The 9,276-nt window shown below is 37.6% G+C and overlaps 1 pseudogene; it reads right to left on the bottom strand.

The window, feature by feature from the left end:
• Positions 1-9,276, bottom strand: part of LOC105980429 — a 185,356-nt pseudogene that overhangs the window by 2,239 nt on the left and 173,841 nt on the right.

Below are 9,276 nucleotides of genomic sequence, written 5' to 3'. Positions count from 1 at the left end.
GGGGGGTTAATTTTATAACCTGCTACTTTGCCAAAGTTTTGAATCAGCTTGAGTAATTTGGCCTGAAATGTCTGATTCTTTATCCTTACTAAAAGTCAAATTCTGGTTTGCCCAGAACTGCTGGATCTATTCTTGTGTTGTTGTTGTTGTTTTTGTCTTAATCCTCTAAGCTTTTGTTCCAATGGTGATTCCTTTTCTAGGATGTAAAAATGAATAGGTTGAAGGTTTGAATATTTATCTGGGAGTCCAACCCAATCATGGCAGGATTTTCTTGGAGGACAGAATCTACAGGTGGCTGGTCACTACATTTGGTGCTCCCCACTATGGTCAAGGCCACAATGATGGCCACAGGCTGCCAAGACCCAGCATAGACTGACATAGACATGGACACAGGCCCCGTCCTCCTGGCCATAAGGCCAAGGCTCCCAACTTTTATACCCAGGCTAGACTTGAACCATGATTCTGCAATCTCTACCTCCCAAATAGCCAGGTTTATAGGCTTGAGTGGACATGTCTAAGCTCTCAATAAAAATTTTTTTTTTTTTTTTGCCGGTCATGGGGCCTGAACTCTGGGCCTGGGCGCTGTCCCTCAGCTCTTCAGCTCAAGGCTAATGCTCTACCACTGCCACAGCGCCACTTCCGGCTTTTTCTGCTTATGTGGTGCTGAGGAATCGAACCCAGGGCCTCATGCTTGCAAGACATGCACTCTACCGCTGAGCTACCTTCCCAGCCCGCTCTCAATAAAATTTAAAAAATGTTTTTGAAAATAAAGTCATGAGGGATAATGACATAGTTTTCTTCTTTAAAAAAGTGAACTCAGTATTGAAGTAATTCTGGCCACATAGAGCAAGGATTTCTTTCACCTAATTCTTCTGTAAAACTTTCTGTGAGGATGGTATTATTCTTTTCTATAATGTTTTGTAGAATTCCACAATAAAGTCATCTGGGATTGAAGTTTGATTTGTGGGCAGATTTTGAAATGAATTCAATTTCTTAAATAGGTACACTATGTGGCTATTTTCATATTATGAGGCGTGAACTCTGGGCCTGGGCACTGTCGCTAAGCTATTCATCTCAAGACTTATCACTCTACCACTTGAGCTGCAGTGCCACTTCCAGCTTTTTCTGCTTATATAGTGCTGAGGAATCGAACCCAGGGCCTCATGCATGCAAGGCAAGCACTCTACCACTGAGCCACCTTCCCAGCCCATCCATGAGATTCTTCTTGAGAGAGGCTTGCTCCTTCCTCCTTTCCTTTCCTTTCCTTTCCTTTCCTTTCCTTTCCTTTCCTTTCCTTTCCTTTCCTTTCCTTTCCTTTCCTTTCCTTTCTTTTCCTTCCCTTCCCTTTCCTTTGATCTTAAACTCAGCATCTGGGTACTGTTCCTGAACTTCTTTTGCTCAAGGCTAGCACTCTTCCACTTGAACCACAGTGCCATTTGCAGCTTTTTCCTGTTTATGTGGTACTGAGGAATTGAACCCAGGGCTTCATGTATGCTAGGCAAACACTCTACCACTAAGCCACATTGCCAGCCCAAGGGAGTGTTTTTAATTTGTGTTTTTTGGGTAACAGATGCATGTTTTTATAAGATTTTTTTGCTTTTATCTTAACAAATTACAAATTATTTGATTTGATCAAAATTTTTACTTAACTTGTGCTCTGTTGGCAGTAACAATATAAAAGGTAACAGGATAGAACAGTTTTCAACTGAGTATTTTTATTAAAATACAAATTTCAATAAATGAAAATAGTTAAAATTTAAAAATTAATAGTAATAATTTTTATGGGCTTGAATTCATTTCCTCATGCTTGCTTGGCTGACACTCTAAAACTTGTGCTATGCCTCTAGCCCTGCTTTTTTTTTTTTTTTTTTTTTTACTGTTCTAGGGGATGAACTCAGGGCCTGGGTGCTGTCCTTGAACTTTTTTTGCTCAAGGCTAGTACTGTATCTGGCTCTATCCATCCATCCATCCATCCATCCATCTATCTATCTATCTATCTATCTATCTATCTATCTATCTATCTATCTATCTTTTTTGGTGGTCGTAGGGCTTGAACTCTGGGCCTGGGCACTGCCTCTGAGCTCTTCAGCTCAAGGCAAATGCTCTACTACTTGAGCCACAGCGCCACTTCCATTTTTTTCTGTTTATGTAGCACTGAGGAATCAAACTCAGGGCCTCATGCATGCGAGGCAAGCACTTTACCACTGAGCCACCTTCCCAGGCCCTGGTAATATATAATATCTGTTCTAGTGATGTATCTTTTTTGTTCCTGGTATTAGAAATGTGCCCTTTTTCCTGATCAATCTAAATAGAGATTTATCAATCTTGATCATAAGTATGTATTCTAGTGGAAGTTAAATCTCATTTGTGATTTGAATTTACATTTAAAAACTAATGATGCTGAACCATTTTAATGTGTTTATTGGTCTTTGCATAACTTCTTTGGAGAAGTGTCCATTCAATTATTTGCTCTCACACATTCATACATGAACGTGTGAGAGCAAATAATTGAATTCATATATATATATGAATGTGTGTGTGTGTGTGTGTGTGTGTGCGCTGGGACTTAAACTCATAGCCTGGATACTGTCTGTTAGCTTTTTTGCTCAAGTCTGGTGCTGTAGCTACAGCTTTACTTCTGGCTTTTTGGTGGTTAATTGGAGGTAAGAGTCACAGATTTTCTTGCCCAGGGTGGCTTTGAATTACAATACTCAGATCTCTGCCTTCTGAGTGGCTAAAATTACAAGCATGAGCCTATAATGATAAGCATGATATGCCCATATTTGAATTGGGTCACTTACTACTATTACTGTAACTGTTGAGTTATAATAATTTTTAAAATATATTTTTGATACTTGTATTGTACACAATATTTTTCTTTCCTGTGGTTTGAGTTTTCAGCTTTTGATAGTGTTCTTTGAAGTGTAAAAAGTTTAATTTTAACAATGTACTAATTTATCTTTGAGTTTTCTATTTTTTATTTCAAATTTTATTGTGAAAGGATGTAGAGAGGGGTTATAGTTACATAAGTTAGGTCATGAGTGCATTTCTTTTTTAACAGGTTCCCCCCCCTCATTTTCTCCCAGTTTTTTCCCTGCTGACTTCCCTCCCCCCAAAGTGGTATAGCATTCAGGTTCAGAGTTCAAGCCCCATGTCTGACCAAAATAAATAAATAAATAAGACAGGGTACAGGAATAAAAAATAAAATAAAAAATAAAATGTGTTACTTACACATTTTAATAAAATAATGATAAAGTGGGAGTCAGCTTGTAAAGTATTAAAAAATTAAAGTCCATCCCTACAAATCTATGCCAGTTAAACACTGGCATAATCAAAATTTACAAGTAAAGGAAGAATGAGAGGAAGGACTTGATTACTTTTTTGTGTTTTTTTGACTTTTTTTTGAATAGCTCAGAGGAAGATGTTGATTATAACTACAGAAGGCAAAATGTTAGTAGGACAGACTAAAGAAGAATATAGTATAGTAAATTTAGTCTCAAATTGTGCTAACCACTTATCTTTAGTATGGCATATTTTAAAGAAAATTTTATAGAAATATATGTATTACAATTGCCTTTTTATTTTAAATAGATCTATATTGTTTTTTGGGTAAACATAATGTAAAGATGTATATTTTAAAGTCAAATATACTTCCACATACAAAGAAAGGTTTCCTTAGGAAGAATTTTGAAGAAATAGTCTGGAGTGCATACACCAGTATTGCCAAAAAGAAACTGGAAAAATCTCAATCATTATCTGTTCAGATCCTCTCTTTCTGTCACTCCAATTATATGTGTGTCACATCTGATATTGTCCCACAAACCTTTAATACTCTGCTCTTTTTAAGTTATTATTATTTTATTTTTCCTTATTATCTTACTTCTTTTAAAAACATTTTAATTGTTATTATAAAGGTGACATGCAGAGGGTGATGTACAGTGACATAAATCAGGTAAAGAGTACATTTCTTTTTGGAAAATGTCACCCCTTCTTTCCTCTCTCCCAGTTTTCCCCTCCTGTCCTCACCCACAAGTTGGATAGTTCATTTTTAACAGTGTCCAGTGAGTGCCATTGCTGCATTTGTTCACAACACTCTGTTCTCTTAAATTTAGTTTGCTCCTTTGTTGTAAATTTTGTGTTGTTTTAATTGATCCTTTCTTCTGCTTTTGAACCTGTGTGTCTTCATTTCAGATATTGTATTTTTCAGTACTAGATGTACATTTTATTGTTTTTATATTTTCCATCCTCTTATTTTGTCCATCTTCTTATAACATATTTATAATATGTTGTTTAAAAAATTTCAATCTGCTAATTCAAATACATGGATTAACCTTGTGCCTATTTTTACTTTCTGCGTTTTATTTTAATGATGGCTTATATTTTTCTGTACACTTCTTAATTTTTTGTATGGCAGATAGTTAAAAAACAGGGAAATATTTTGAGAAAGATGGTGGCTTAGATACTTTCTCTTTTGATTCCATGAATAAGTAGAGACAGGGTAACAGGAGAAATTATATTCTAAAGAGAGAGGAAGAGCACCTATAATCATAAAAGAGGGTTGGGACAGCTAAAAAACATGGAGAGACAGAAAGTTGACAGAGAAAAAGTACAAAACAGTCTGGAGCTGTAAGTGAAAGAGGAAGTTGAAGAGGCAACCACAAGGTAAAACAGATGGCCAAAATGACAGACTGACAAACTTAGCCATGAGATAAGTCCACATTTCCAGCAAGTGTTAAATATGCTATGGGAACTTGATAGGACAGTGACTAATCCTGAGTGTCAGGTGAGTATTGGAGAAGATGTTTTATTACTCCCTACATCTCAGATTCCTATAGGCAAGTATCATCTTGAGAAAGGAGTCTACTTTATGAGACCAAGTCCTCTGAGAATGTGAAGACAAACAATTATGACCCAGAGAACACAGGGATAATCTGTCATAGGGGGAGATTACCATGAGAAGAGTTATGGAGAGGGGGATGTTTTGACATGCTCCCAATGACAAGTTTAAGCAGTGAATTTGAAGAGTGAGGATGCAGCCAGGTCCCAGTAGTTCATGCCTATAATCCTAGCTACTCAAGAGGCTGAGATCCAAGGATCTTGATTTAAAGCCAGTCAGGGCAAGAAAGTCTATAAGACTCTTATCTTCAATTAACTACCACAAAATGTCAGAAGTGGAGCTGTGGCTCAAATGCTAGAATGTTAGCCTTGAGAAAAATTACTCAGGGATAGTACCTAGGTGCTGAGTTCAAGTCCCAGGAGCACTGCACATGTATGAGTGCGTGCACACGCGCACATGCACACACACACACACACACACACACCAGTAAAGGTGTCTATGTCCCTACACTCTCTGATGAAAGCTAGTTCCACTCCTTGAAGATTAATGAAGAAATAAAGCACAGAGTCCATGGATAGTAGAGTGTTTCCCACAGGGTGCTAATTGATGATTGTATAAGGAAATGAAAAGACCTGTAGCCTGAGTCACTTAGTTCTTTCTCTCCAGTCCAAAACTCAGTGTTCTGATCATGCCTCCCCATCCCCTGCCACTGATATGTTTTAGGGAATATTCCTATGGTTAGATGCTTGCTGACCTTGGAGACACAAACTGAGTGATCTGTGGAGTAAGTGGGACTATGTCTGGCCACAGGTTACAAACTTCCTTGCAGCCAGTAGCAGCTTCCAATATACACAGAAAGGAAACTTCTAAAGTAAAAGCATCTCAGAAACTACAATTGAATCTGGGTGCTGGTGGCTAATGGCTATAATACTAGCCTATAATACTCAGGAGGCTGAGATCTGAGGGTTGTGGTTCAAAGCCAGCCAATTAACCACCAGAAAACCAGAAGTGGTGCTGTGGCTCAAAGTTGTAGAGCACTAGCCTTGAGTGAGAGAGCTCACAGACAGTGCCTAGGACCTGAGTTCAAGCCCCAAGACCTACCAAAAAAAAAACCCTACAACTGAATATTGACTGAATCTACCCTCAACCCATGTATAATACAAACCCGTACAGTAAGAACTAAAAGAGATTCCAGATAATCCTGTCTTTGAGTGATGCTGGGGATTGGACCTGATACCCTGAGCACATGTGCAAAAATATCTGACTACTAAGTTCTAACTCCAGTTCAGTGGTGAGAAACAGCATCAATCTTGCTGCTACCCAGTCATAACAGAACATTGAGAGACTACAGATGATCAAGGCCCACAACTGATTCAGCCTCAGCTGTAAACTTCAACAAAGAAACACAAGGAATGTGTGTGTGTGTGTGTGTGTGTGTGTGTGTGTGTGTATGGGGGGGAGGGAAGAACCCAAGGCAATATGACTGATCCAAAAGTGAGCAATTCCATAATAATAAACCCCAACTGAAGTTTCAGACAAGAATTCAAAAGAATAATTATAAGAATGATTGCTAAAGGAGAAATGAATAAACACTTGAATGAATTTTTTTTAAAAAAAGCAAAGACAATACAGGATATAAAAGAGGAATTCAATAAAAATATAGAAATCTTGAAAAGATCAAATAAAACTCACCTGAAAGCTTTATCAGTAGATTGGATCAAATAGAAGACAGAATGTTGGGGTATGACAATGGTTAAAAAAGAAAGAAAGAAAAATGAATAAAGCAGACAAGATACCTGGGAGGAAATGCTAAGCCTATGAATCAAGGGCACAGAAGAAAGAAAAAGAAATGAAAAGTAATGGCATAGGAAACAACAACTAATGAAACAAAAGCAGAAAATTCCCCTAGATCTAGGGAAAGAGATAAGTATAAGGTACAGTAGGATTTCAGAGGACCAAACAAATGAGATCAGAGAACTTCTTTATAATCATAGTATAGTTGAAACGTTGATTATAAACAACTAGGAAAAATGAGAGCTGCAAGAGGGAAGCATCAAGTCACAAATAAAATAAGATAAACCTATCAAATTTGTTAGCAGAGAATCTAAAAACATAGCATGGAATGGTGTATTTTAAACCTCGAGAGAAATAACTGCCAACTTAGTTTGTTGTTTCCAGCAAAGCTATTTTTTATAATTTCAGTAGTATAAACATACCAGAAGTGGAAACTAAAGAAACTAATGGCCGCTAAGCCAGCACTACAGAAAATACTTAAAGGAATCCTATACACAGAAGAGAAAGATAAAACAAAAAGATAACTATATAGAAAAGAACATAGAAAAGAGTAAACCATACTACATGAGTAGATAAGCAAAGAAGGATCATGAAAAACATTACCAAAACAACAAAATGGCAGGAATTAGTAATACCTTTCAGAAACATGTCAGAATGTTAATGGTCTGTAATCAAAAGACCCAGACTTGTAGATTAGATTAAAGAACAAGACCTGATCACTTGTTGTCTATAAGCAATATGCTTCACTGGCAAAGACAAACAGGCTTAAAGTGAAAGAATGGAAAGAGACAATCCATGGAAACGAGGCCATAAATCAAGCAGAAGTAGTAATTCTCATATATGATGAAGAAGATTTCAAACAAACAAAATTTAAAAGAGAAAAAGAAGGTCAATTTATGTTGATAAAGGGAACAATCCATTAAGAGATTGTAATAATTGCCAACATATACATAACAAATGTTGCTACACTACTTTATAAAACAAATACTACTGGAAATAAAACCACAGATAATACATGAACAGTGAGTGACTTTAGTACCTTATGACCATAAATAGGTAACTCATTCAGACAAAAAAAAATCACAAATAAACTACAATCCAAGTGCCAGTGGCTCACACCTATAATCTTAGCTTCTAAGGAGATGAGATCTGAAGATCGAGATTTGAAGCCGGTTTGAGCAGAGAAGTCCCTGTGGCACTCCAATTAACCACTCAAAAACCAGAAATAGTGCTGTTGCTCAAGTGGTAGAGGGCTAGCCTTGAGCACTAAAAGGCTCAGGGACAGCTCCCAGGCCCTGAGTTCAAGCCCCACAACCACTACCACCAATAACAAAGAAGGCACTACAGATCAAATGAACTTTATAAACATCTATGTAATAGTCCACTGAAGAATTGAAAAATGTACATTTTTCTCAACACCCCAGAAAACTTTCTCTCCAGAACAGATCACATTTTAGGGCATAAAGCAAGTCTCAGGAAATAAAAGAAAATTGAAACACCTTCTTATATTTTATCAAACCACAATGGACTCAAATGAGAAATCAACAATGAGAGCAAATGGGAAAATATACACAGATATACAACTTATGGAGAATGAATAATATGCTGCTGATTGATCCATTAGTCACTGAAAAAATAAGGGTAGGAAACAAAATTTCTAGAGTAAAATGAAAATTAGTGCAACTTATCAGAACCTTTGGGACTTAAGGCAATGCTGAAAGGAAAGCTTAAAGTGCTTACATTTAAAAAAGTTTCACATACATAACTTCATCTCCAGCATATCACCTAATGATGCACCTCAAGTTTACAAACAAAACAAAAAAATCAGAAAAGCTAAACTCATAAGTAGTAAATAGCAAGAAATTATAATGATCATAGCATTAATTAATTAAATGGAGACTAAAATATGATACAAAGAATCAAACACTATTAAAAAACTTAGCCCAAGTGACTAAGAGAAAAATTAGTAAAATTACAGTTGAATGGGAGATAACACAGCAATATCAATTAAATTCAGAGGTTCATTAAAGTATATTTTCAAAACTTATATTCCAATAAACTGGAAAATCAAGCAGAAATGCATATATTTCCAGACAAATGATATACTAAATTTGAACCATAAGAATATAAATAACCGATAGAGTTCCGGGAAGATGGCGGAGGAGAAGCTGGATTCTGAACAAGCTCTCGCATAGAAAGCAGTTTTAGAGTTCCAGTGAACAGTCCTAAGCCAGAGAATCACACCAAGAGTGCCATCACAGGACAGAGAGTTAGGCAACAGAGGGGAAGCCAAGGCAAGGAGACACATCTGAGCGCTTGCCAGCAACCGCCTCGGCGGTGGCAGCGTCGCGGTGGCGGCCACAGCCATACCAGAGTCACAGAGAGCCCCGGACAAAGGAGTCAGACACAGCGGGCGAGTGGATTCTACTCAACACCAGCAAGAATCGACAAGGAGCGGACATCTTCATCCTGCAGTTTGCAGACCAGAGACGACCCAGGAACCAAGACTCAGCATGAGTAGAAGCCTGACGTCCTCACTCCTTCTCAGGGAGCAGAGGAGGGAAGGCCACCCCTCCCCCCCCAGCACCGGTGATCTCCATCTTGTATACCGACAAAGCTCGGCGGAGCTGCTAGCTCCAACTCAG

The sequence above is a fragment of the Dipodomys ordii genome, unplaced genomic scaffold (genome assembly GCF_000151885.1).
Source record: "Dipodomys ordii isolate 6190 unplaced genomic scaffold, Dord_2.0 Scaffold9, whole genome shotgun sequence".
Lineage (NCBI taxonomy): Eukaryota > Metazoa > Chordata > Mammalia > Rodentia > Heteromyidae > Dipodomys > Dipodomys ordii.
Note: the sequence above shows the minus strand (reverse complement) of the source record. Positions and strands in the feature narration are given on the sequence as shown.